Source organism: Brienomyrus brachyistius, chromosome 21, assembly GCF_023856365.1.
Source record: "Brienomyrus brachyistius isolate T26 chromosome 21, BBRACH_0.4, whole genome shotgun sequence".
Lineage (NCBI taxonomy): Eukaryota > Metazoa > Chordata > Actinopteri > Osteoglossiformes > Mormyridae > Brienomyrus > Brienomyrus brachyistius.
The window spans coordinates 4,696,378-4,723,403 of record NC_064553.1 but is presented as its reverse complement, the minus strand read 5'-3'; the positions used below and the strand labels follow the sequence as shown (position 1 = coordinate 4,723,403).

Sequence of the window (27,026 nt, the reverse complement as noted above, 5' to 3'; positions counted from 1 at the left end):
GAGACATAATTGACATGGCGGAATCTCCCAAAGAGCGGTCTAGCAGTGGGCAGACGAACTGGGGATTGCCAAAATCTTAACTGGGGGGAAAAGTGGAGATCTGCCGCTCTTTTGAAGATAATTTTATTGCAGCGAGGTAAGGAAATGACGCTTTTTTGAGCTCACGATGTCTGGGAAGCGGCCGAAAGTGACATTTAATGTAGACATAAAAGAGATATTTCGAAGTTACGGAGTTCTTAAAATTAACTGCCTGGAGCGACATGACGCCGGTAGTCTAAAGTTTGCTAAGAGCAGGAGGAAAAGTGGGGGGAATAACTTCTGCGAAAAGAGAAACGAAACTTAGAGTTAATTATTAATATACAAAAGATGTCTCGGTGTTTGATCGAAAGCAGACGTGGTGTGTTGAATGTGTTTGATCGTTTCGATCGCATTTAAAAGTCCGTCTGGAGCGGGTTATGGTGCTGGATGAACTGCTAGATGCACAAGAGAAAGCATTTGTTTTCATATTTCTTTGGTTTAGACTCAGAGTGCACGATTTATGTATTTCGTTAACTTTAGAGAGAAGCGCAGTCTGTGATTTATTTCTTGCGGTCTTCTAAACTTGTGCGTCGCTCGGTTTTAAGTTTTTGCTTTGGCGCTGGAACAGTGCTATGGGTTTTTTTTTTTTGTAGAGAAAATTCGGATAAGAAAAGCGATTGTACCATTGCTAAATACCCGTAATAAAATGCACTCCCCGACTCTGCGTTTTGTGTAAGCATCAAGCCTTTTTGTTGAGGGACTATTCTTCGGCTTTGTTAAAAAAACGATGGTGCAATACTGTAACCTTTCCCGGGGAGCTGTTTAGGGGATTCGGGGAGGTGCGAAGTGTCCGTATGGATACGCAGGAGCTGGCGATGTGGAGGGGATGTGGTGAACTCCATCATAGCCTAGTAATCCAGAGAGTCGGGATCCTGCTCAAAGAGCGACTTGTCTCTCCAAGTTCCTAAAGTATGAACTTCGCTGTCCCACTTTGGATTTAGCCTGGGCTCTTTTTCTTCTCTAACTTTTTAAAGATTCCTTCGCCTTTCCGCATTGGCGCTGTCATATATAATAGTATATTGCATGCATAAAGCTGTTTCTACTTTAACAAAAATATTCAGTGTTATTTTTGTATGTTTGTTTTTACGTTTACACACTTTTTATTGTATAATAGCGAAATCGGTTAAGTTAGCATTGATGCATTAGGATAACAGGCGTGAAAGCGCGGAAATGACCGGTGTTTTTGTTGCGCTAAGTATTAGTGTGAGGCGCCCCCACCCCCCACCAGCCGCCCTTACTGCCATGTGTCGTTCAGGTGAGGCTTATTTAATGGAGGCATTTATTGAGGAATGCATAGCCCCGAGGCTTTTTTTCTCCTTTCCTTCTCGGAGATTTAGTCTGGATCCAGAGGCCAGATTGGAGAAGAGAAACATCATCGGAGGCGAGCAGCAGAAATGTGATCTTAAATATATGACGTCAGGTGAAATTCCGCAGCGGAAAGGCGAAGCTGCCCCCCCCCAGAATAACCCTGCCACCTACCCCCCCTCCCCGCCAGCTTTTCATGACGACTTCCAACAGCTGATTGCACTCCCCCCTCCCTCGCTGCGACGTTTAATCAAGAAAAATTATCTGTCCAGAATAAAGTCATACTCCTTACTGGAGGTGGTGCGCTTTTGTCTCGCTAAGTCCGTCTAACGTATTTTTTTCCTGGCGTCTTGGAATATGCTATTTATTATCATAGACTGGCCGCATGAACTGTTCTTATTGCATTATAGTCGTTCATCCTCTTGGCTATTTTTGTGGTAAAAAATTATACATAGTCACATTGTAACCAGAAATCGTATTTTTAGCCCAAGAAACAATATAAAACGTATGCTGTCAGTGGGTGAAGGTCTCTTGGAAGGCGCACTTGCCACGTAGTGTTTGACTTTTCTTGGAAGGACTGAGAGAGGTTGGGAGACTTTTTTTGTCTAGTGCAAACTATACGTGGATGTGCAAAATATAGGAATGATACTAAGGCAGTTGATAACATTACAAAATAAATTTGAGGGAGAATAAAAAGTAGTTTCAAACAAAATGTACTTTCTCCGACGGAAACTTGCTTTTGTGTCCGTTATCATTGAAAGTGCACCTTAGCAGCACGTGGCAGATTTATCCTTGTGTTGTATTTTGTGGGTGGGCTTTAGAGGCGAAATAAACGTACATGTAATGTAAATGTGAATTGGTATCCTATGCCGCTTCCCTACACACACACACACACACACACACACACACACACACACACCTGTCAGGAAACTCTCTCAGTTCTGTGCCTTTATTTGGGGACTTTGTGTTTTTACAGCACAGTTCACCCGCTGCTAGTGGCTCCTGTTTGGCAGTCTGAGACTGTCCAGCTCCCATCCGAAGGATTGAACTGCAACTGTGTGCACCAGCTCTGGGTCCACCAGGAGCCCGGCCCAGACAGTCATTGCCATGGGGGGGGGGGGCTGTGTGGGCTGCGTGCAGACCCACTTAAAGGGTAAAAGTGAAAGGGTGTTGTTTGGGCCGCTTGTTTGGTTCCGGGTCTGGGAATGTCCGCTCTGGTGTGAGCACTCGGACGCCTGGCTTAGCACGCATGCCAAATGCACTGAATTGGTCCTTGGGGCATGCCTGTAATAGAAGACTTTGTTCCCCGCATGCCCTGGAAAATAAAAGCTGGAAGTTTTAATTTGGCACGCTGTGCCGTGGGGCGTCCGCGGATTAGCTGGGAAGCACTGAGCCCCCGTCGCGAAATGGGTCTCGAGACGCTCGTCTGGATGTATTAAGCTGACACTCAGAGTATTTTACAGCGTCTACTTAACACCCTGGATGCTTTACCCGGTATGATGTACATTGCCTGTAGTAAAATATTAAGGGCGTCGGGTTTTTATCACAGACTTGCTGTGCTCTGCCTCCGTCGAGCCTTCTGTGGGGCTATGTTTTGAACCAGATGATTTCCTGTCGAGAGGAAAAACCTGTAATGCTTGAGTCAAGAAAAGATTATAAGACGACCCAAGGCCAACGCTGAACCTTTTTTACGGCGACAGGCTGTTCACCGCGTAAACAGAACTCCTTTGCGTGTAATGCTGCCCTGTTCGCTGTTAAAAGGTGCCACTGTTAGAGTTTCAGCGGTTGTGGACCCCAACAGGGTTCTGTGTGTGTGTCTGTGTGTGTGTGTTCCTCCTTCCTCATGTGGAGTACTTTTTAAGACGTGGATGTTGGCGCTGCGCCCCCTGCTGCCCCCCTGCTGCCCCCCCTGCTGTCCTCTCTCGCTCTCCCACGCGGCTGCGCAGCTCCGTTCCCCCCAGAACGTGGAGGGACGCTCCGGTATCTTCGGCAAGCTGCCGCTTGACCGCTGCTCTCCGGTGGCACGTCTCTCTGGCTGCCTGGTGGGATGTGTCCTGCCTCTGTGGGTGGGGCCAATGGTGGTGGGGGTGGGATCAGAGCGTTTGTGAACCTTACTTTCGCATCCATGGAAATGGAATTAACATCTAATAATTTGTATTAATGGCAATAGTCATTTGTAGTAATTTATAATTATGGGACGAGAAACTACACTGACATGATAATGATTTAGTTTGTTACCCCCCCCCCCCAGCATGCTTAAGCATCTGTATGTCAGTCCATATTTGCAAATCCCTCCATTTCTCTTGCACCCAGTGCTGACTGGTGGGCCTGGAGCACAGAGAATGTGATGGGGGACTCCCAAAATGGGATGTCATTTTTTAATGGTTTTTTTTTTTTTTTTGACGATCACTCTTAAAGCAAAAGAGCCATAAATGAAATGCTCCTGCTCTCCGTGAACAGTGAGAATGTGCAAAACCCTTTTGTGGCTGCTAATTGGCTAATCCCCCGGACCCTCCTGCCTTTCCACTTCACGCCAACAAAATGCAATTAGCAATAAAGGGGGGGGCAGGGAGCAGCACTTGTTTGGTTGTGTCTGAATTCCTGCACGTTTGTGTGTTCTGGGTGTGTGTGCAAGTATTCCACTGCTTCCCCATCTCCCCATTTTTTGGAGCACAGTGATGATGTCATCTCCCTGCGACACCATGACTGTCCTCTCCTGTAGCCCTTCCTAGAGCGAAGGTTCCCGACTATGTGCTGGTGTCCTTTGGTGATTTTTCTGTGCCGATGTCTGATGGTATGGATACCTTTAATCCCCAGCATGGAATCATGCGACGTGAGCAGCTCTGAATGATCTCCGTTGGCCAAAGGGCCTGTTCCATTGACACTGGTGGCCACGCCCAAATTGGCATGGTCCCGCAGCTGCGCGGGGGTGCTGCTGGGGCGCATGGTCTCTGCCGGCCCGTCTCCCTTTGATGGCCGTGACCTGCCCCGCGGAGGAATTCACCGTTTGTTGAGCTTCTTGCGGACTAATATTTGCCCATTGTGCCGAGTTTTTTGTTGTGCTTCTCGTCAGTCGTTGACAATTTGATGACGAGATAAGGGGGGGGGGGGGTGGTGGCCCCTGAAGGTCCTTCTGTGGGGTCTGCTGGCTCTATGGGAATGATGGGGCCATAAAAAAAGGTCTTGAGATACTGGGGGTGGGGGAGCGGGTAATATGAGGGTTCGCCTGGGCGTGTTTGGGCCTGATGTTTGCAGCCTGGAGTTCACCTGGGAGAATCGGAACTCCGTCCTGCAAGTCCTGCTAGATCGTAGCGCTCAGCCCACTTTGGTGCAGAAGCAGGACTACAGTTCCGGAACTTGCAGCAGCTTCCATAATATCGCATTAGTTGTCATCCGAAAAAATGCGACCTACTTTTTGGATTTGGTCAGGGGCCTGTGAGCCCTGCTGCCCCCTACAGGCTGGCATGGGTACTGTGAGTGGCATGCCCATGCACACCTTGCCATTGCTCTCTTGCATATCAGGAACTTCCTCCCCCTTTTAAGACCCCTCATTCCTGCTGCTAGCATTGAAGCTGAACCTCCATCTAGCCATTCAACCCCTGTCCCCCCCCCCCAAAGCCCAACAGGGGAGTCAGATCTCTAGGCCTGAATGAGGGTGAGGAATTTGACCCTGCAACCTCAAAAGGGGGGGGGGTGTCCATTCTTGAGTATTTACCCCCTCTGCAATTTGGGATAGGTGGTATCCCACTTTAGTGTGATGCTGTTGACCCCCCCCCATCCTGAGGAGGGGTGATATTTACAGTAGTGTTCCTCATCTAGTGAGGGTACACACAGGTCATGGGAAAGGTGGCTGCTGGCGATGACTGGCCTTCTCTGCTGAGAGGGAAGGATGCGGGGCGGGTGGTGAGCGGCGGGGAAGGACGCGGTGAGCGGCGGGGAAGGACGCGGTGAGCGGCGGGGAAGGACGCGGTGGCGGGGGAAGGACGCGCGGCGGGGAAGGACGCGGTGAGCGGTGGCGGGGGAAGGACGCGCGGCCGGGCAGGAGCGGCGGGGAAGGACGCCGCGGGGAAGGACGCGGTGAGCGGTGGCGGGGAAGGACGCGCGGACCGGGCAGGAGCCGGCGGGGAAGGACGCGGTGGCGGGGGGAAGGACGCGCGCCGGGCAGGAGGCGGCGGGGAAGACGCGGTGAGCGGCGGGGAAGGACGCGCCGCGGCGGGGAAGGACGCGGTGAGCGGGTGGCGGGGGAAGGACGCGCGGCCGGGCAGGAGCGGCGGGGAAGGACGCGGTGGCGGGGGAAGGACGCGGGGGCCGGGCAGGAGCGGCGGGGAAGGACGCGGTGAGCGGCGGGGAAGGACGCGCGGCGGGGAAGGACGCGGTGAGCGGTGGCGGGGGAAGGACGCGCGGCCGGGCAAAAAGCGGCGGGGAAGGACGCGGTGGCGGGGGGAAGGACGCGCGGCCGGGCAGGAGCGGCGGGAAGGACGCGGTGGCGGGGGAAGGATGCGCGGGCCGGGCAGGAGCGGCGGGGAAGGACGCTGGGCCGGCTCACTATCGAGCTGTTCCCAGGGATGGGGGGGACGCCGCTGCCACTGCCTTCGCTTTTATTACCATGTGAGAGAAGAGTGCCTTAAAATCAATTTCCATAGACTATAAATATATATGTCCTTCATATCTAAACCATATCACTTACCATACATGTGAACAGGACAGTGCTTTATCATTTCTGTATATAGCATATCTTTAGAATGTTATACTTTATAGGAAAGATACCAGGAGGATTGCTGTGTCCATGACTGATAGGCACAGGAATGACAACAGGTTATAAATGATATCGCTCGTATATAAACGGTATCGTCTCAGGTATGCGATGCTTGGTGTTTGGCTGATGCAGTGTATATAAATGAAGGACATTTATAAACTGTCATTGCTATCGTCCCGAAACACCCCGGCGCGTCTGAGTTCGTGATGAGGTTTTATACATTTATTTTTTTTTTTCGTTCTTGGCTCGCTTACTTCTGTCTGCTGGAGTTGGTCCCTCTGCAGAGTTCGTGAAGTCATGTCTGATGTAGAGGTTTTCCAGGTTAATAGCTGGTGTGTGTGTTTTGGGTGCTCTTGCCTTGGCTGGGAATGGCCTGCGGGTGGAGGGGGGGGAGGAGTTCCTCGTTAGGCCCCGTCTTCTACTGGGGGGGGGGTGGTTCTAAGCGACTGCTTTGTGTGTGGGTGTGGAGGAACCGGTGGTGTTTGGGTGGGCATGTCCTCTTTGGTGGTGGGTAGGAGAAGTGAATTATCCGGTTGTCCCATTGGATTGTGGAGAGGTGGGGGGGCTTACAGGGTTAGGGTTGAGCTGTCCCCTTTCCTGTCCCTGGGGGGGGGGGGAGGGGGGGGCAATGCTGAGGCCACAGATGGTAACGGAACCATGCTGAGGTGGGAGCAGGCAGGGAGAATCCTTCAATGGAGATTCCTCTACCTAGGGGGGAGGGGCAAACAAAAGTTTAAACGTCTGACCTTTCCACTGGTCCAGAACGCATTCCACAGTCTAAGGTGCCGGGGGGTGATAAAGGAGCTGGGGGGGGGCTTTAAACTTTAAATGATTCACAGTTGGTGTGACTACTCGCCCTCGAGCCTAGGAAAGATGCGTGCCTTTGATCAGCTGGCACCATCGAGACTGACTTTAGGAGGGCCGATTAGGCTGGAGCCTGCACACCTGTAACCGCCGACAACCGCCCGTCTCCGTGCCCTTTAAGGGCCAAAATTCGACTGTGACGATGAGAATGGGCCCCGAACAGTGAGCTGTTTGTTACGCTGGGGGCTCAGCGCCATGCCTTTGGGGAATCATGGGAAGGCGAACTCTTTCGAACCCGCGGTGTGTCTTATCTCAGCTGTGTCGCTCCCTGAACAATGAGTAAGTGAGAAGATCGCTCTTGCTAATGCTCCTCTCCTCTCTGCCGAGTCTTGTTTACAGCCATCGCCTGGTGTGGTTAAAGCACACTCCCATCGAGTTGGGACCCAGGGCAGGGGAGTCGTGTCTGTATTTTGGTGTATGAGGCGTGGGCGCTTGTTGGACAGCTGCCAGCTGTGTGAATTGAGTGCCTATTGGACCAAATCCTCTCTCCCCGGCCGCCCTCCCCAGCGAGGCTTCTTCTGCCGGCCCGTGAGCAGCCGCCACCCGACCATGGCGAAGGGGGCCGACTCCTCTGGACTCAGGAAAGGAATCGTACAAAAAAAAATAAAAATAAAGGAAAGAACAAGGATCTGGAAGGCAGGGCTATGAATGAGTCATTTTCATGGGCCTGTGGGAGAGGGGCCTGCTTCCTCTCAGCCAGATCCGAACACAAGTTCACTGGGCCAAAAATGATTAAAGGAAAAAAACACAAGGAACGAAGGAATCTTAAGAGCGACGACCTGGGAGTCAGTCACGGCAGTATGGGGGAGGGGGGGGGGAGCGGAGGACAGTGAGAGCCTTTAAAAAGGTATTTTTAGCTATGGTCTTGAGTATTAAAAATTCTGGTGGTTTTATGGCTGGGGGGCTTGTAGCGGGAGTCTGTAGCGGGCCAGATGATCGTTCCTCTTCATCACGTCCATGATGAAGATTCCGGTTCTTCGGTGCTTTTGCTGCCTTTGTGGGATAAAAATGGAACTTCTGCGCTTTCCGATACCATCTCGATTAGAAGCGCGGATCCATAAACCGTTTTTTTCTTTCTTTCTTTCCGCTCGTCCCAGACGCGTGATTCAGCTCGTCTTTCAGCCCGTTCCCGTCTGCCCCAGTTTTGGCGAAACGGCCGTGAGACCAGCATACTTTCCACATTGTGGCTCACCGATCACGCTGGCTAATAACGGCCCTCACAGCAAGAGCTGCGTGTGCGTGTCTCCCCTCCCACCAGCTGCATTCTGGGTAAACTGGGACTTTGCAGAGTCGGCTCGGCGTCTCCTGGCCTGTGGCCGGGTCTCTCCCCCAGAGCTGTTTTTTTTGCGTCATGCTTCCAGGGGCAGCGTTCCAGCAAGCGAATGAAATGGGTCTGGCCATGAAGTCACCCCGGGCTGTTCGTCCTGTCCCGTCCCAGCCCTGCTCTCTGGGGAGCTCCTGGAGAAAAAGAGGGGCTGTGTGCCTCTGGGTAGCTGGCGGATGGGGGGGGTGTGTGTGCTCACCTCTGTCGCTTCCCTGGCTGTGTGAATCCTGCGGGTCCTGCCTTTTCCCTGTCTATGATGGGAGCGTTTCCATGGCGATGACAGCGTAGCACCAATAGGATGTTTTCCTTCAGCCTGCCTGCGTAGGGACGGCTGAGGCAATGGGGGTGCCCACCTGCGGAGCATGCTGGGTAATCAGGGGTCTGAGGCTGAGAGGGAGGTGGTCATCATGTCGTTCACATGGGAACGAGAGCTGTGTGTGTGTGTGTGTGTGTGTGTGTGTGTGTGAATATCGCCCATTGCCCCCCCTCAATCAAATCTTTAGCAGGAATTAAAGCTTATTTTAATATTAGGTAGCCAGGGAAAGCCCTGGAGGTTAGTGAGCTTGGGTGAGTCCATCGGTGAGGTCAGGCGCCCCTGTCGTCGTGAAAGCACAATGCCCCTGCCCCCGCCGTCCCTCTCCTGCCAGTCGCTCTCGGACCGCTGCCCCCCCCCCGGGCTGGTCCGGAATGCCCTCTCTGAAAGTGGGCCTTTGTTCTGGTTCCTCAGCTTCATTTCCATATAATGGGGGCTCGCGGGGGCCCCAACTCCACCCCACCTCACACCTCAGGTCTCGCTCCCGGTCGGATGGTGTTTGCCATGTCGCAGACCGTGCCAGATGTGCGGGGGGGGGGGGGTTTACAGGTTTGGGTTAGGTTTTTATGGGGGGGGTGGTACAGAAGCAGAAAACATTGAGGTTTGGGCGGGGGCTTGGGTTGCCCTCCAGCCTGCACTGAACGTTGGTCTGGGGGGGTGGTAGGTTAATGACGGTCTTCTGAAGATAGCCCTGGTGGTTTTGGGGGGGCTGTGCTCTCATGGATGCAGGTTGGGACCTGCTGGTCGTCATGCTGCTCCCCCGTTTGTGGCTTTTGGATTTCGGCACCCTGAAAGCAGACCCCCCCCCCCCCCCCCACCCAACCCGCTGCTGTCTGCCCGTTGTCGCTAATGCTAATTTAAATAATTACCCCATGCGAGGCTTGGCGGTTGCCCGTCTGGCAGCGACACTCTGTGCAGGCCACGGGCACTCGCTGACAGCTCTGCTCAGCTCGTTATATGCCCCCCCCCGCTACACAGTATCTCTTACCGAGGGGAATATGATATTACCCACTCTCGGGGGGGGGGTGCAGGCATCGGCTTAAGGGAGAGGCCACTTGGCTTGTGGTGGAGCCCAGTCTGAACAAAGCCCTTGTTGGAGAAAATTTGAGTAAAGGGGGGGACAGGGTATTTGGGTGGGGGGTGGGGGGGGTTTCTGAATGACGTATTGTGGGGCTGCACCTCTCCTCCAGCTGCTCGAGCACAGAAGGGCCAGTGTGCTGGTGAGCGCCTTGCCGGCAACAGGCAGCCGCAGAATGCTTCCTGCCAGCAGGGCGGCGCTCTCGGCGCCCCTAGCTGAAGGTGGAGTCACCTTTCTGCTGTTATGTAACGAAGCCCGATACCCGGAGTCGTGTTCTTAACGTCGTTGTTTTTCTTTTTTCCCCTTTTAAAGCCCTTTGTCTAATATTCCTCATCCTTGTGTCTGACCTTTTTCCGCGAAAAGCGCTCTGTGTTGTATGAGTCTTCCTCCTGACTTGAAGGCCACACGGCCGGTTGTGGGCCTTGCACATCCTTAAAAGCACAGTGTGGGGGCAGGGTCGTGTGCCCCCCCCCCGCGTCAGTGCCGTACTTTGCAGAAGGGAGTTCTAGGTCATGCTCTGCTGTGTAACCATGGGAACCAAGTGCGCTCAGTGACAAGTACGAGTAGTTTCTCTTCTCACCTGTGGCATGGTGTCTGCCCACCCCCGGCTCCTGATGACATGTACCTTATTGCCCTAGTGTAGCTGACAGGCATTAGAGAACCCCCCCCCCCACCCTGTCCAGGTCCCCTCCCCAGTTTCTGTGAGCGCTCTTTGTCCCCAATGGGCGTCATGGCAGGACGGGTCATCTTGGGGGTGCAGTGACTCATGGCCCGGCACCCCTATTTCCCGGGGGGGGGAATGAGTAATAGCACATACACACGTCTGGACTCAGGAGAGTTTTCCTCCACCAAAGTCCTTACAAGGATCATTCTTCCCTCCTTCTCCTCTCTCTCTCTCTCTCTCCTCTCACTCTCTCTCTCTCTCTCTCACCTTTCCTGCCACTTATTTTTCTCCCATGCTCACTTCTCCGTCACTCTAGCAGGTTAAATCTCGTTTCCCTCGTCTGTCTTCCTCTGTCCCAGATTTCCAAGCCCCACCCCCTTATATTTTGGAGACGACCCTCCCACACTCGCCTGAGTGTCCACAGTCGATCCCTAGTGCTCCGCCTGGGCCCCCGGGGGCCATCCTGTGCCCTCACTGATCGGATGGCCAGGATGAGGCGCCGGGACGCAATCGGTGTCTTGGAAAGGTTACCATGGCGACGAATACCACGCGCTCAAGTTCATGGAATAAGAGGAGCCTGTTTCGTTTTGAGATGTAAACAAAAACATGCCAGGCGGGGACATCCTGTCACCTGGGGAGGAACCCCTCTGCCCCCCGCCAATAGGAAGCAGCGGGGCTTTGATTGACGGAAGTAATCCTCAGGCTGATGTCCTGCCCTTGTTCCCCCCCCTCCCCCGACCAGATGTGATGAAGAATGCGGATACAGCTGGGGTTCGAAAGTATATGGCGACACAGCTGGCCGTCGGTCGGCAAGCTGTGACTTTATTATAATGAGGCAGGAAGACGGACATAAAGAGCCGTTTCCATGGCAGCAGCACCGCGGTTATGCGGATTGCCGCAATGCGCCACGTTACCCAGGATGTTTATCAGGAATGCACGGAAAATGGGGGGGGGGGGGCAGCGTCTTTGTATGTTACTAACCCTCAGGTAGACCTTGTGGGGGGGCTCCCTGGGGAGGGGGAAATTGTGTTTGTGTGTGGTGTGTGCCGTGTCTCTGTGTGGTTATACGCCCCCCCCCCCCCCCGCCCCACCCTTTTACCTGCTGGAGCAGTGCACGCCAGGGTGCGATGCCCTTCCCAGAATTCTCTCCTGCTGGGCTGGTTTGCTATACCGTGGTAGCCATTCACACTTTGGAAAATGGCCTAAGCACTTGCATGTTAAACCACAGGTACATTAATGATTCCTTCCTCTCTGTGTGGTTCCAGTCCGGCTGTTTCAAAGCCTAATTAAGCTTAATTAAAACCCTGCGAAAACTGACTCTGTAGACTGAGGGGCTTCTTGTGGGCGGCCCAGGAGTCAGCCTGCATTTGGTTACTGCAATCTTGCTGTCAGCGCACTGTTGTGCTAACTGCCCCCCCCGCCCCCCAGCTCTGGTGAACTCTGACATCATTCACGCTGACAAAGGCGCTTGCCGGAATCACCCTCGTGCCGACACGCTGAGAACGAGATCCGCACAGCCTGCCGCGGCCGATGTTTTGGCCTGCTGGGGGAGACCAGCAACACCTGTGCAGGGCGGATGCGCGTTTTCTTATAGCAAGAACACTTTGGGGTTGTGGGACCAGTCTGGGCTTGTTGGAGCAGCAGAACACATTAGGGAGGGAGTTGCGCTGTACAATGACTGACTGGTATTTGCTGGGAGGTAGGTGAGGTCCGTCACGGAGCGGGGGACCTTCCGGAATTTTCCCCGAGGCCTCACGTTCAGCCAGCGTGGAAAAAGCCTGTCTTCGGGGGTCGGGGACATCCCTGAGCTTCAGCCTGGGGGGGGGGCAGGTGATGCAATCCTGCGCAAGCAACCGTGTGTGTTTTCCTTCGTCTCTCTTTCTTGCGAGCATCTGTGCCGCCTGGCGCTGGGACAGAACTTTTGTTTCTGTTCGCTGACCGCAGCTGCGCTGCTTTACGGCTTCCTGTGCCGCTGACTGTGACGGTCACGAGGTGAGGGGCTGTCGGCCCCCGGCCCTGCTCCCCCGCCGGGGCCGACTCTGCCAGGCCGCCTGACCTCATGTGACCCGTCTGCCTTGTCGCAACCTCCACCCCTGTGTTAGGCTACCTTTAGCGGATGGCCTATGCTGCTACATCGGATCTTCCTCATTAAAATAGGCTCCCCACCTCACCGCGGACCGGGAAACCTCAGTCCATTCCTCGGAGATACCCCTGGCAGTCCTTTTTTTTTGCTGTCTCCTAACTTGTGGCCAATCAAGAACACTGAATACCTGATACAGGTGTGCTGGAAGCTGGGAAGGAGCTAAAATGTGGACTGTCTCCTCTCGGACCTTGTTGGAGAAACTCTGCTGCTGGTCAGGAAACGTCTGAAGCCTTCAGGCGTATGACTGTCCTTGGGGGTTAGATGGATCCTTAGGCTTTTCTTATCAAAGCTCTAGTTGTGTGGACTCTTTTTGTTTGTTGCATGTTCACGTTTTCTACCGCCCCCCCCCCCCCCCAGCACAGAGGTCTCATCTCAGCTCTCATCACTGCACTGTTCCATCTGCACCTTCGATGTCCGCAGGGCGCGTTGCCTACCTCATTAATGCCACCTGCACTCTGGTTTATTCATTTTTTGGGGGCCGGGGGACTGTCATGCTAGGATGGTTTTAGTAATGATGCTGGAAGGTAGGACTTTCCCACCTGCTGGATTTTGTTCCTATGTCTCCTGGGATCTCCACGCTGTGGGATCTCCCCGCTGTGGGATCCGCTGGGATCTCCACGCTCCGTAAAGTGTCATGACGACACCCTCTGATGCCTGTCCTGCTGCGAGTTTGCGCATTTTGTATGTCTTAAGGAACGCCGCTGATGGTGTGGTTGGGGTGGAGGTGACCTATTGTTCTGCTTTGTAAAGTGGGAGTTTAACACTTATTAGTTGCGCAGTATTTTTATATATATATGTATAAATAAAAAATGTATTTTATTTAGTTTTTTTGGCTACTACATGAGACGTCACCCGACACCCCCGCCCCCCCCCCCTTCCCGCCCCCCCCCACGGCGGTGACCTGAGATCCCCCTAAAGCTCTGCTGCCGCCCCACCCCGCCTGTCCACTCTGCACACACAGAGCCCCCTGTGAGGTCAGGTTTCGCCGGCTTGCCGCGCGAACAGGGCCGCGATTGACGAGGCCTGGTTGGCCCCCCCACCTTCCCGAGCGTCGCCCGCGCTCCCCACCGCTGCCAGCTCCGGATTACGGCTGACCTGCAGGTTAAGCTTACAGGTATCGGGTAGAGGGTAAGGGCTGCAGTGCGGCCGGATGTGTCCTTCGGGTCCCCTGTCTCCGGTACTGACTGCTTTTTAAACCGTCTTCCATCAGGCCCGATTGCAATTAAAGTCGGATTTGATGCCCTTACCAGTATTCGGACGTTTGTCTCATTGCGCGAGAGTGCAGGGCTGTGCGGCCGGTATATCTGCGCATGAGATGCGCAATGTTTTAGTCGCAGTGCCAGTTGGAAGGATCCCAGAGCGGCGAGCACTTTGAAGTGCCGTTTAGCGTATGGGGTGGGTCAGTCACGGTAAGTGCAGCGGGAATCCACTGCATCCAGACAGGCTCTTCGGTTGGTAACGGGGTTTGGGCTGGAGACCCGCATCTCGTCTCTCTCTCTCCCCCCCCCCATTCCTTTCAGTTTAATGTTTCAGATTTAAAGGTTTCCAAGTAGTCAGAGTGACGGTGCCAGGAATTGTTTAGCAACGTGCGTTAATTAGCCCGATGGAATGCGACTGAGGGTTGTTTTGACACAGTGTTCAGGATGTAGAGCACAGATGATTATTTCAGCTTCCCTTGAGGTGGAGCATCGGCTTTCTGTGTGAAACGGTCCTGGGCGGCGCGAGGCGGGATCGCTTGCAGCCAGCTCATGTGAGCGTTTTTCGAATGGTGTCAGGGAGGTTATGCTGGCAGGGGACTCTTAAGGTGAATCGTGCCCAGACGTGCCCCCGGTGGTCGGGGGGTGGGCGCGCTTAAATCGTGCCGATTTTCACCGTGAGAAGTGGGAGTGAAAGCCCCAGCCACCCCCCACCCCCCAGCTTCGGAGTGACCATCAGCATGTCCCCAGGACACTTTCGGGAGTTTAGTGGCAGTCTCTCTCCCCCCCCTACCCCCACTTTTCAGGGTGGCTGTTTTTTCTGTTTTTACGAGGGGTCGGAGGGCCTGCCTCGACACGGCTGGGCCGGGGGGGGGGGTGGGGGTGCAGCATGCGCTGCATTCCTCTGTGCTGCCTGCCGTTTGGGGTCTCGGCCTTTATGACATGTCATTACCTGGATTACAGGGTCCGTGTGGCCGTCAGCTCCCTGTCAGCTGTGCCTACCGGGGCCCTAAAATGTTGGAGCCCGCTGGCCATCGGCCTCGTTCCACCTTGGTCGCTCGCAGATGGTTTGGGCCGTCTTAAAGGGATGCTCAGCTCTTAAAGGGGAGGCGGATCACTGGAGTAGGTTTCAGTGGCATCTTCCAGAGGGCTCTACCTTGCTTGCGACTGGGTCTGTAGGGTGGGGAAGGTAATGCTGGAGGTGTGGGTATCCTGGGGGGGCCACAGCTGGGATAGATTGCTGTGTCCTGTGGAGGGGGTTATGGAGGGGGGTAGGTTGTTTATGTAGTTATTTTGATGTGAATCAAAGGCCCTTCACCCTTCGCCGTTACCCTGAGCCCCCCCACGTCCCGCCTCATCTGTCTTGACATTCCACCAGGTGCCCCCACCACTCCTTTTTAAATGTGTGCTCCCTCCTGTGTTGGGGGGGGGGCGGCCTCCCCAGAGCAAATACCTATTGTTTGGGGCCCAGAGGTTGTACGGGAGATGTGTGTGAAGCAGTTTCCCACAATATTAAAGTGCCCCCCCACCCCACCCCCCCTGCCAGGCCCGGGGTCTCTTGACACAACTTGGTATAGAATTGCGATCATTTCTTTAGAGGGAGGGTTGGCTAGAGGGGGTCCTCCTCAGCTGTTTCCCAGATCGGTTCTCTAGAGACCTTCGTGCACCATGGTGCCTTTCCAAACCGCCCCCCCCCCCCCACCATGGCAACCCAAGTTGCAATGTTGATTGGTCGCATGCTTCACAGAGGCCTCCTTTGTGTCACCCTGGCTGTCGGACTGTAGGACCCTAACCCTAACCCCCCCTAACCCCACAATATCCTGCCGAAGCCCCATGATTGTAGTGCTCCTGGCACCCAAACGCATTCTCAGTGTCTCCCGTGTGCTGGCCTGAACTCGCCGTGTCGCGTGGTCTTGGTCTGTTTAGACAGTGTGTATGATGTGAACTAGGTTCCCATCATGTTTGTATTTTTTCTTCCCCCATAAATCAGCATACCATGGGTTTTCAGTCACCCCCCTCCCCCCGCATGGCCATGCTTGTCTGCGGTCACATGCTTCTGCGCCGCTGCCCTGGTCAGCCCGGTTCCTGCAGTCCTCTCCGTGTGTGTGATTCCCCCTCCCCTCCACGCGTCAGTGGGGTGGGGGCATGGTCCCTGCAGTCACCCCACCAGTGGCTCTGCCGTCACTAGATTGGGCTGAATGTGGAGTTTTTTATTTTTCTTCAATATATAGGATTTCTTCTAGTCACAGGTTCCGCTGGCTCCGCCTTGCTCTCAGAGGCTGTTTCCTCAAATCAATGTTCCCCATTCCGCCATTGAAAGGGAATGGTAGGAAACCTGAGCAGATGCTGTTGCTGGGGCGATGGGCCTGTTGCCATGGGCCCTGGGCAGATGGTACGTGATTGGCCTGGCTAAGCCCTGCTGATGCGTGCGTGTCCGGGGAGCGAGCCGGGCTGGGAAACGGGCACCGGAACGAGTGTTACTCAGCAGGAGCCATGCATCCCTGACCCAGACGAGCCTTTCAGCTGGACGACTGACTCGGATTTTCTGTGTTCTGTGGCTCATTCGGTGCTTCTGCCAGTCTGCCAGTCTCCTTGGGTTTCTACTTGCATATGGTGCCCTGAGTTCCTCTGCACAGGTCTGTAAATGCAGAAGTTCATGGGCGGTGCAGTTCACCCCTGAGGCACCTGGGCGGTGGGAGGCTGGGCAGGGGCCTCCTGGAGGCTGCATTTTTGATGTATGAGCACAACTCTCTGGGCAGTCACTGCTCCACCGATCCAGCCAGTGGGGGTAAGAGAGGACAAGACTGGGGGGGCCGGTGTGGGGATGCTATGCTAACAGTCTGATTATAGTGCTGCCTCTGACTCCTCCCCTGCCTCCGACTCCTCCCCTGCCTCTGACTCCTCCCCCTGACTCTGATTCCTCCCACTGCCTCTGACTCCTCCCACTGCATCTGACTCCTCCCCTGCCTCTGACTCCTCCCCTGCCTCTGACTCCTCCCCTGCCTCTGACTCCTCCCCTGCCTCTGACTCCTCCCCCTGCCTCTGACTCCTCCCCCTGACTCCTGACTCCGACTCCTCCCCCTGCCTCTGACTCCGACTCCTCCCCCTGCCTCTGACTCCTCCTTCTCTCTTTGTCCCAACCTGTCTGTTCCTCTCATCATCTCATCCTCTCTTCCCCTCGGTCCCACGTCCCAGTTGTCTGCGGCCTCCCCGGAAGCCTTCACGTGAGCCTCGGCAAGCCTTAACTCGGCTGCTCCCTCGGGAGCTGCAGGCAGCCTTAGCGAATCTGCTGTGTCCGGACGAATTATGAGCTTCCAGTGAGCCACCAAGGCAGCCTGCGAATTGGATCTGACCCCTGAGAACGAACCCCGCTGTAGATCCTCGTCACAGCGAGTGGCATGAGCGCAGGATCTATTCACTCATACTGCTTCCAAAATGGGGCTCTTCCAAAACGGTGCAGATTCTCACGATCACGAGTAACACGCCATACTGAAACTAGATATGTTTTGCATTTAATTGATGAGGATAGATTTATTGCTTAATTACATACTACTCGGGCATTGACCCTGAATATTCGCTTCACCCGTGCGAAGGTCTTTTGACCTTTTGCCCCAGAATTTTCCTGGAAATGGAGCCTGCTGTCAGATGGCTTATCCATGTGGGTATTTTGCCCAGTCCCTAATAGTGAGCACCCCCTGGAAGAGACCCTACTTTGTCTCATGATTCCTTTATTTTAACACTTAATTCTTGCAATGGTGGTGGAAAGTAATGATCATTTGTCCTGTGCCCTGATTCCTTTGGGAAATTGAAACTATGTGCAGTATTGTGGCTTTGGGGGGGCTGACAGAATGACATAATTTCCGTCTCCAGTGCCGTCTCAGGAATGCATCTTATACTCGGGCTTTATTTTGGATCGTGTCTTATTTATTCTCTGGGTGGAAGAATATCACGTTATTGCCATAGCTAACTCTGCAGGCTGTGGTTTACATGCCGACCCAGGTAAGGGATATCGATCTGGGGCTTTCATCATTTCAGGTCAATCCTGGGGTCAGTCCGCCACCCCCACCCCCCACATTGGAAGTCTCTCTTAATCTTTGTACCCCTTGCCCTCTAGACGAACTGGAGAAATGCAGGTTAGGAAGTCGACAGATTTAGCGCGGTAATTGCCTCATCCTCCGGCATGCTGCTGATAATGTCTGATTTCCAGACAGGCTGTCCTGCGTGTCTGGCTCTGCCATAGGGCATGAGTATCCATTTGTCACATGACTGACTGCTGACGAATGGCAGACACCCATTTCCCCCCCCCCCCCAACGCCCCACCACTTCTTAGGCTTGGGGCGGATTGAGGGATCAAAGGCACGCTTTGCTCCTCCAGCGGACGTTTTGGCCTCGCCGGCTGCCACTGTTCTCTCCATCTCGGAAAACCGGGGTTCGATGCATCTGGGAGCTCCCAGTTACGCAAAAACACCGGGAGCCTCCGTGGTTCGGCTCTGTTTTGCTGGTAGGGGCCTCTTAACGCCTTTTCCAGATCGGCCTTCCTGCTAAAGCTATTCCACACAGACGGATTGTTGTGACGACTGCGTGGGGAGATGGATGGCTGATGGGTCTGTACCCTCACCCCCCTCAGCATTTTATGCCTGTCCCGCTTCACAACCAGGTAGTCTAATTTGACTCATACTGCACTCTTCTCCAGATGTTTTCTTTTTTTGTGCGTGTGGAGGAATGATCTTTCTGAAGTCAGGAGATGGAGATGGCTGTTGCAAAAACACAGGAACTAGGGTTGGGGGCCCCCGATGGAGAAACCGTCCTTGTTCTTTGCATTCCAGAAAAGGCAACCGTGGTAGCAATTTGAAATGTTCGAGGGTCGCTTTCTGTCTCGCCTGAATTTTATACCTTTTCCCCCCCATGCTCTGTGCCTTCTTGCGGTCCGCCTGGGGGAGGGAGGAAGCGGAGACATTTTCTAAACTTCCCCGGAAACACAGAAGAATTATTAATTCTTGCAAGATCAGGATGATTTCAGCCCTTTCTTCCCTCTCAGTGTGACGCGTGATTTTTTTCTTCTTGTGGGAAGGAAAGGGAGGGGGAGATTAGCGGGGGCGGCATGGTCCTCCAGTGAACGCAGAAGGTCGCATCAGTTTGGCTGTTTCAGAAGGTCCCGGAATGCCCTGCCCTGCTGGCTGGCACGACGACTGCCCCCTTTGTCTGGGATGGGCCAGGCCTCTACGTCGGGCCACGCCGGCCAGATTGTTTTCATGCCGCTTTCGCCCGCGGAGGTTGATGGCATGTGACAGGAAGCATTGTGCCTCGGCCGAGCCGCCACAGCCTTTCCCTCCGATTCTCGGGGACTTAATTAGCTCCTGCAATCTTTACGTCCAGATAAAAGTGGGCGTCGGCCATTTCTCCAGCTGCATTGAGCAGCTTTATTTGGAAGATTTCTGGCAGGACGGACTGTCAAGCGAAACATCTGGAAGTAGCAGGCGGATGCCCCTCAGCCTGATGGTGGGCAGTGTTCTCTCACCGTCGGCAGAGATACAGTAGGGTCGATTGGTAAATAGCTTCCCCCCCCGGGTATCTGTGGGATAAATTTCAGAGGAAGCATCTTGGAAACACTTGGAAAAGGAGAATTGTGCCGGGTCTCCAGGCTGCTTTTTCTGGGGGCTTTCCTGCAGGAAACAGGAAGTCGAAGGCGTGCCGAGGCTACGTCTGGGAAAACGGCCGCTCAGAATGGAACATCGCTTTGCTGCTGGTGGGATGGCGGCTGTCATGGCTACAGAATCTTGTTGCTAATCGAGCTTCAGACGCTGTTCAGTTTAGGCCTGTAGTCTCACGGTTTGGCAACGTTTACATTTGTGCTTTAAGTCCCATGTTACCTGATATCTTGGCTGACCTCCATGGCTCCTCCATTTGCGGAGGAACCTTCTGGTCCTCAAGGCATCGCTGCGCATCTGAGAGTCCTGGCTGAACGTGGTGCTGGTTGCGTTGTTTGTGAATATTAGCCAGCTGGTCCTTCAGTGCTTGCGACGTTCCGATATTGCGCTAATGCGGCGAGGGAGGACCACACAAAAGAGAGAGCGGGAAAACACAGCAAAACAGTAATGCGAAACCTAGCAACAGATGCTATATTAGCATGTTAGCCTTTTGAAAAAGACTTATTGTACTCCTCGCGATTGATGCCGTGGGGGCTGGTTGCTCTGCTGGCTGGCTGGAGGGTGGGTTGGATCCTCGCAGAACTCAAGACAAAAGTTTGGAGGACTTTCAGCACACGGTCTGCTCGGTCTCCCTCTAACGGTTGCAGAATAACAGAAGGACACCGACGTGGAAGGACGCACCTTCGGGATTCTGTACATGTGTCACGCTCGCCTCTACGAGCCAATAAATGTGTGGCGTCGGCTCCTGTCTCTAGTCGGCATGGGGCACATGAGATATTTTTTTTCCCCTAAAAAAAAAGCTCCATTCTGTAATAGTTGTGTGCATCCCAGACGTACGCCTAGACGCTGTAACTGATTTTTCTCAAACTACGTCTTAGGTTTTGCTCTTCCTTGGTAACCTTATATAGTTCCTACTAGCCTCAAAACTCTGTTACAGATGCACAGATGTTACAGATGCAGAGTGGCTGGTGGGAGACCATGGGTGGCTGGCTTATAACTGGGCTTGGTGGGGGGGGGGGGACTCCATATGCGGAGCAAGAAAGGAGGGAGGCAAGAAAACTGCCGGAGATCGCTATCAGGGACAGAGAGCATGGCATACAGGGACAGAGAGCATGGCATACAGGGACAGAGAGCATGGCATACAGGGACAGAGAGCATGGCATACAGGGACAGGGAGCATGGCATACAGGGACAGGGAGCATGGCATACAGGGACAGGGAGCATGGCATACACGGACAGAGAGCATGGCATACAGGGACAGGGAGCATGGCATACAGGGACAGGGAGCATGGCATACAGGGACAGAGAGCATGGCATACAGGGACAGAGAGCATGGCATACAGGGACAGAGAGCATGGCATACAGGGACAGAGAGCATGGCATACAGGGACAGAGAGCATGGCATACAGGGACAGGGAGCATGGCATACAGGGACAGGGAGCATGGCATACAGGGACAGAGAGCATGGCATACAGGGACAGAGAGCATGGCATACAGGGACAGGGAGCATGGCATACAGGGACAGAGAGCATGGCTGGCTAAGGGATGCGTTTGACACGGTTTGAAGGTTCCCGTTTTCGTTGGTCTTCTTGGACCGTCGTCCCAGTAGCTGATGGTCTCACATCGTCTTCAGTAGGTTTGATTAAATGCTATTCCGGAGAAATTCCTTTATTTTGTAACCTGATCTCTTCACAAGTACTGAGTTTTTGGATTCCGGATCAAAACCGTATCGCGAGAAGGGTTAGTCCGATTCTGCTCGAGGGACCTTTGGGGCAGTCGGGTCCAGCGAATACGCAAAAGGAACTGTTGTGTAATAAAATGAGGGATCAGTACCAGAACCTGGACTGGATGTGTGAGCTGGAAGTCCCCCTTTCTTTTTTTTCCGTTTAGCAGGATCTGTAGTTTTGGAAGCTCTGCCTCTTATTCCCATTGTGAGAGTGAATATTCCCAACATAAAGAGTTGGTCGAGTCTCAATGGGATTGCTAATTATAGCTGGTTAGCGTTTTTTGGGGGGGGTGGGGGGTTGGGAGACACATGTCCACGAGGTCTTGTTTTAGCCAGTGAGGAATGGGGTCACGGAAATTAAATGCTGACCCCCCCGCCGATGCTTTCCCTTTCACACCCACTGGGGCGCAGGAAGCAGACCCTGTGATGGTGGTTTTCCGTAATCGCGACCTCCTTTTAACCTTTCTCCCCCGGGAACAGTAGCCTTCCTCAGGGTTCTTCAAATAAGTCATTTTTCTGATGACTGTCTTCCTTTCTTGTTCTTGTCTTTGGCTGAATGCTCCTCAGAAGGTCGCTGTGAAAGCCCCGCTTCCTGGAGGCCTGTCATGCTGCCACACCCCCTGCCTTCCTCAGTGAAGGAAACTTCTCTTGTACTTGGACCCAAGTTCTCTTGTTGTGTGTTTTTTTTTGTTTTACCTCAGCTGTCCGGAACAGTGGGACACAGGCAGAGTTTGCTTCCGAAAAAAAAAAACGGTACTGAAATGGCGTTGAGCCGCCTTTTAAAAAGTGGACATTTTGTGGCGAAACCATTCAAACCGTATTCAGCTCATAGGGAAATTGCAGCAAATGTACAAGAGATCATGACACATCTTTCAGGAGATTTGTGCTCGCGATCCACATCACGCATTAAAATGTCTCCCAGTGTTCCCAGTTAAACCTCTGCATGGGGACCTTTCTGCTCAGGACTGGCCTGGAGATTTTTTTATTTTATGTTTTTTTTTATTTTATATATTTTTTTATTTTAACATATATATGGTGTGTGTGTGTGTGTGTGTGTGTGTATATGTAGATGTGTCGGTACGGCAGCTGATGGTCACTTGCCTTAGTCATGCAAGCGATCACCGGCATCCAGCCCTATATGGCTGTTTGATTTCCTGCTTGCTCACCATACGTACATTATCTACTTTTATCAACTTACCCTGCTTTAGGAAGACATTCTCTACCTGCTCAGGATTTCAATCCTGAAGCGTACGATGCTAGTATCCTGTCCTGCCTTTTAATTCCCAGTGAGCTCCTGCACCAGGAGAATCTGAAGATCAGGGCAGACTTTGAGAAGTTTGGAAGCTTGAAGGCTTTCAGTTGGACCAGGATGGAAATGTGGGACGTTTCACACATCCAGACACCCAACCTTCGTATCCGGTGGATCCAGCTGTTTTTTTTTTTTTTTTTTTTTTTTTTTTTCGTTTTACAGCCTTTGGCAGTTTGTCTTGTCTAATTACTCCCAGCTTTCCATTTGGGGATTGGACAGGATGACTCTACTATCTCTCTGGCAGGTCCACCGAACTCCCATGCCTGTCAGTCTTGCTCAACCGGGAACATTTGTTTGTCAGGGTGGCTTCTCAGTGGTAGCTGGGGGGAGGGAGGGTGTGTTTCGGAAAGCCGGTTGATTGATTGGCCTCTGGTCCAGGGAATATCTGGACACCAGCTGTGGGAAGGTTTGCTTTGCCCTCGTTCATCGCGGCCTCCTCCCCGTACCTGATTGTCGGGAGGAGAACGAGACGGCGATGGTGTTGGCTGGAGAATGCGCGGTAGCAGGCAGCGTCTCTGCATGTGGGTGTCCTACCCCAACCTCCCGACTTCCATCCTGGGTCATGTTGACCATTCGTGCGGTTTTGTTTCATCTCCACAGTCAGTGATCTGGCAGTTCTGCTCCCCTCGTCATCGCATCCTCTTCAAAGCAATGCCTCGTGAAACTGAAATCGGCTCGTTTTCCCTCCCTCTTTCGGAAATGCTTAATTAGCGCCATTCATTAGTTTGTGCTCCCCTGCCTGTGTCGCTAAAGTAATTATCAGAATGGCAAGCCGTCCTCTCTCTCTCTACCTAGTAATTCCCGCCCAGTGATGTCACTCTCCATTGTGGGCTGAAAAGCTCCATCCTGGGGACCCAGAAAGTGTGTGGTACCATCCCTCGGTCACATGTTTAAAGCCCATTGCCCTTCTAAAGATGTTTGACTTCGACGCCGAGGAGCTGCGTTATTTTGTACGGGAAAGAGTAGCCGCTCTTTCAGTGGCGTATGCGTCTCGACAAGTGCCGGGAAATTAACCAGCGAGTTGAATTTCACAGAACATACTCGGCTGAGCCTCTGCTTTTCTGCTTATAGATGTGGTTCAGGTGCATGCTAGGGCTAGCGTGACAGTCCTGTTCATGTTTGTGTGGATTTTGGTTAAATTGACTCTTAGGGTGGGGAAAGTTTATCTTTAAAAAATTACAGTTCAACATGTATCAACAGAAAAAGACGTGTATTTAAATATGAGAAGATGACCACGTCTGCTTTGGTTTATAGCTTCCCTGCTGGATAAAAACCGACAGTTTAAGCCAAAGGTTGTATTTACTATATTTTTTTGTTTTTAACCAACAAATAAAGTAAACATTTCAGCTGGCCCCTACACATTTAACGGTTTCATGTGGTTAGTATTAACAGAGGTGAGGTGCAATGATGATTTCATGGCGTTTGTTCAGGAACCTTTTGTTTCACTAGCCACAAAATGTCTACACACGACGTTGCTGACATACCAGTTTTTTTGGCGACCGTCTGCCAACGTGCATCTAAGGTAGCAGGGCCAATTCTAAGATCTTTTTTTAAGGTGGAGTATAAGAGGTACTTGGTTCATGCAGAGGGACCGGCTTCATTAGCTAGTGATGTTTTGAATCGGTGAGTGACAGGGTAGGGAATGCTGCTCGGGGCCAATCAGCTTTCAGCTGGGGTTCCTCTGGCCCCGCCCTTCTATGTCCCATATATTGCACAAAAAATTTTTTCTTGCTGGCTCGTACTTGGCGTCCGTGCAACGGAGTACTCAGCTCATTAGTTTCCTATGAAGTAGTCATCAATGGCAGTGTGTCGCCTAGACGTTGGGATGACCCTGGGTGCCAGGGCCAGGTGTTAACTTTGCTGAGGGGGTGCCGAGAGTGGTGACTATATCTGAAATGGAGAGTTACGATCTCGCTTAGTCACCGTCAAGGGTGGGGGCTTTTTTTCTGGAGTCATTACTTAGTATTGCAGGGTTACCCCCACTGGACCATAAACGTATGCGGGTCCTGCTTCCCTCTCCAACCACAGCTCTCACATTTGTCCCATCAGTGTTTTTTTTTTTTTTCCCCCCACTTGATGACTTGCAGTACTGGAATGCGTTTGGCATTTTGTAATTGATGTGGGAATCTCTTCTTGCACAATTCAGTCGAATTGTTCTGCTCATTTCTGTCCCACGGAACCACAGAACGGCGTCTGTCATCCTGCAAACAGGCTATCGGAAAAAAAAACGAAAAAAAAAACGACGAATCTCAGCGTCACGACCGTTTGTCAGACGCGTCTTGTATGGGCCGTTCTTGCGGCTGCACGACAGTGATGGCATTACCGCTCGTGATGTCTCTGTGGATCAGGTGTCTTGCAAATCACTGAGGTCTGTGCCAGTTTGTCCATTTGATAATTATTATGTTTTTGATGAAAAACATTTCTCCTTATTCTGTTTATGACAGCAGTATTTTTGCTAGGCTCAGATCGTACCCTGTTTTTATATTGTTAGATTGTTCTATTTCACATATGGTGAAGTAATTTGTGTAATGGTTGTCTCTCTCTCTCTCTCTCTCTCCCTCGCTCCCTCCCTCCCTCTCCGACAGAAAGGCAGTTCAGGAAAGTTCTCCATGAATGTACGTCACAATGATGATGACAGACCAGATGCCGCTGGACCTTCCTCCGCCCCTACTGAACGGCGAGGTTGCCATGATGCCTCACATGGTTAACGGGGATGGATCGCAACAGGTTAGTCTGGGGACCTGATGCAGCACGGAATTGTGGGATAGTGAGCTTCCCATAATGTCACTGGTCTATTCATTTCCTGTCGGTCCTCCTTACCTGCAGCCAGAATTCCTTTACGTCGGCATTCTGTAGGGTTGTATCTACCAATCCGATCCTCGGGGAACTGCAGACGGTCCACATTTTAGCTCCCACCCAGTTCCTTACCGGAGCATAAATGTAGACGCACTGGCAGGGAGTTGGTAGGGAGCAAAAATGTGGACTGTCTGCAGCTCCCCAAGGATCAGGATGGGAGACACTGCTCTAGGGTAAGCAGGAGTCTTCCTAGTATCTGCTGTCAAATTTTCCACCTAACTGTCTGAGCGGATGCCAGGGGTAAACCTGAAGACTTCTTTGAGGACACCCAGGTGTAGAGTGCATGAGGCGGATAGGAAAGGTCAAAGGGGGCGTGGCCTGCCAGTGGCGTGAATCATTCGCCTGCCATCCGACGTCGACCTGCTGGAGGGGTGACGCGCATGTGCGTCCCACTATATTTTCTTCCTACTGAGCCACACATGTGACCTTTCATGAGGCGTGACGCACCCCTGCTGAGTCAGCCGTCATTCCACAGCGTCGCCCCGGACAGGAAACCCATTGGCAGTGATTCCTTGCCATCTCGGGCTCTCCGGAGACGGGAACTCAGTGAGCAGGGGAGGGGTCTGTCTGGGGATTGGGGTGGGGCAGGAGGCAGGGGGGTTTGCAGAGACAGTTGTCTGGTGAGAGAAATTGGCTTCCCCTGTCATCACCCCCCCCCCCCCTTTTTCAAACCTGGGTTGAGTCGGTAAGACCACATTTAGGTTCCCATAGCAACCACAGCAGCAGACTAGGAAGTGGATGGCCAGACTCGCGTCTCTAACGTCTAGATGGGAGGACCGCCGCAGATCCTGGTAGTAGATGCACTTCCTACTAACGTGTAGCGCGTAGGAAGTTCCGGAATGTCTGCGCAGCTCCTCCAGGTTTACAGGCAGATGTACGCGGCGAACCAGGTGCAGGCCGACAGCATGACGGTAAGGCGGCAAGCATGCATCGCTGACGGACGCGCACGTGCAAAGTGGCACTTCCTGACTCCGAAGTGTTAAGAAGCGGTACATGTCGTCCCTTGTGTTGGGTTGGGGCGTGACGTATTGCATGTCGGAAGCTCCGTAATGCTGCAGACCGACGGCTTCTGGGTGAATCCAGACACCGTGAGGGTTTTCAAGATCTGCATGCGTTACAAGTGTCCTGGGAAAATTTTAAGTAGGTTTAAAATGCCGAGGAATCCCCGGATTCCGGAAAAGCCCCTCTAGTCGTCATGGGAGAAGCACTTGGTGCGGAATGTGGCTTGATGGGGGGGGCACTTTCTCAAAGGGTGTTTCTGAATATGTGTACTTGACCGTACTTGCGTTCTCTTATACGTGTTTCACGTCGTCTTCCTTTGCCGAAGACCAGTTCCAATACTGAGGGACAGAAACACAGAGGACGGTAAAAATCCCCGGGTGTCGTTCTTGTCCCGCCCCAAATATCGAAGATGCATCGGTTGCATTGTAGCTGAACGAGATCAGTCCCATGATTCATTGCTCCCCAAGTTTGTTCTTGGAAGACAAGTCAGCAAGACCGATCTTGCCAAGGCCACAAGTGCGATCTTTCTGTTCTTGGTATTGAGAAACACCTGAAGGTTCCGCCTCTGCTGGGTCACACGATGGCGTTTTAACCTCCTGCTCCTTGCCGCTTGCGGGCATCCCGTTATGTCACCTGACTGACGGCGCTCTTTTCCTCGTAGGTCATTCTGGTTCAGGTCAACCCAGGAGAAACGTTCACCATAAGGGCAGAGGATGGGACCCTCCAGTGCATCCCAGGTATGTTGACGCACCATCTACCCACCT

General features: G+C 52.9%; 1 long non-coding RNA gene across 1 annotated transcript; it reads left to right on the top strand.

Annotated features, from left to right (window-relative positions):
- On the top strand, positions 1-27,026 carry LOC125717098 (uncharacterized). Its single transcript, XR_007384478.1, has 3 exons — positions 1-136; positions 24,990-25,131; positions 26,924-27,026. It is a non-coding gene; the product is annotated as an uncharacterized LOC125717098 (long non-coding RNA).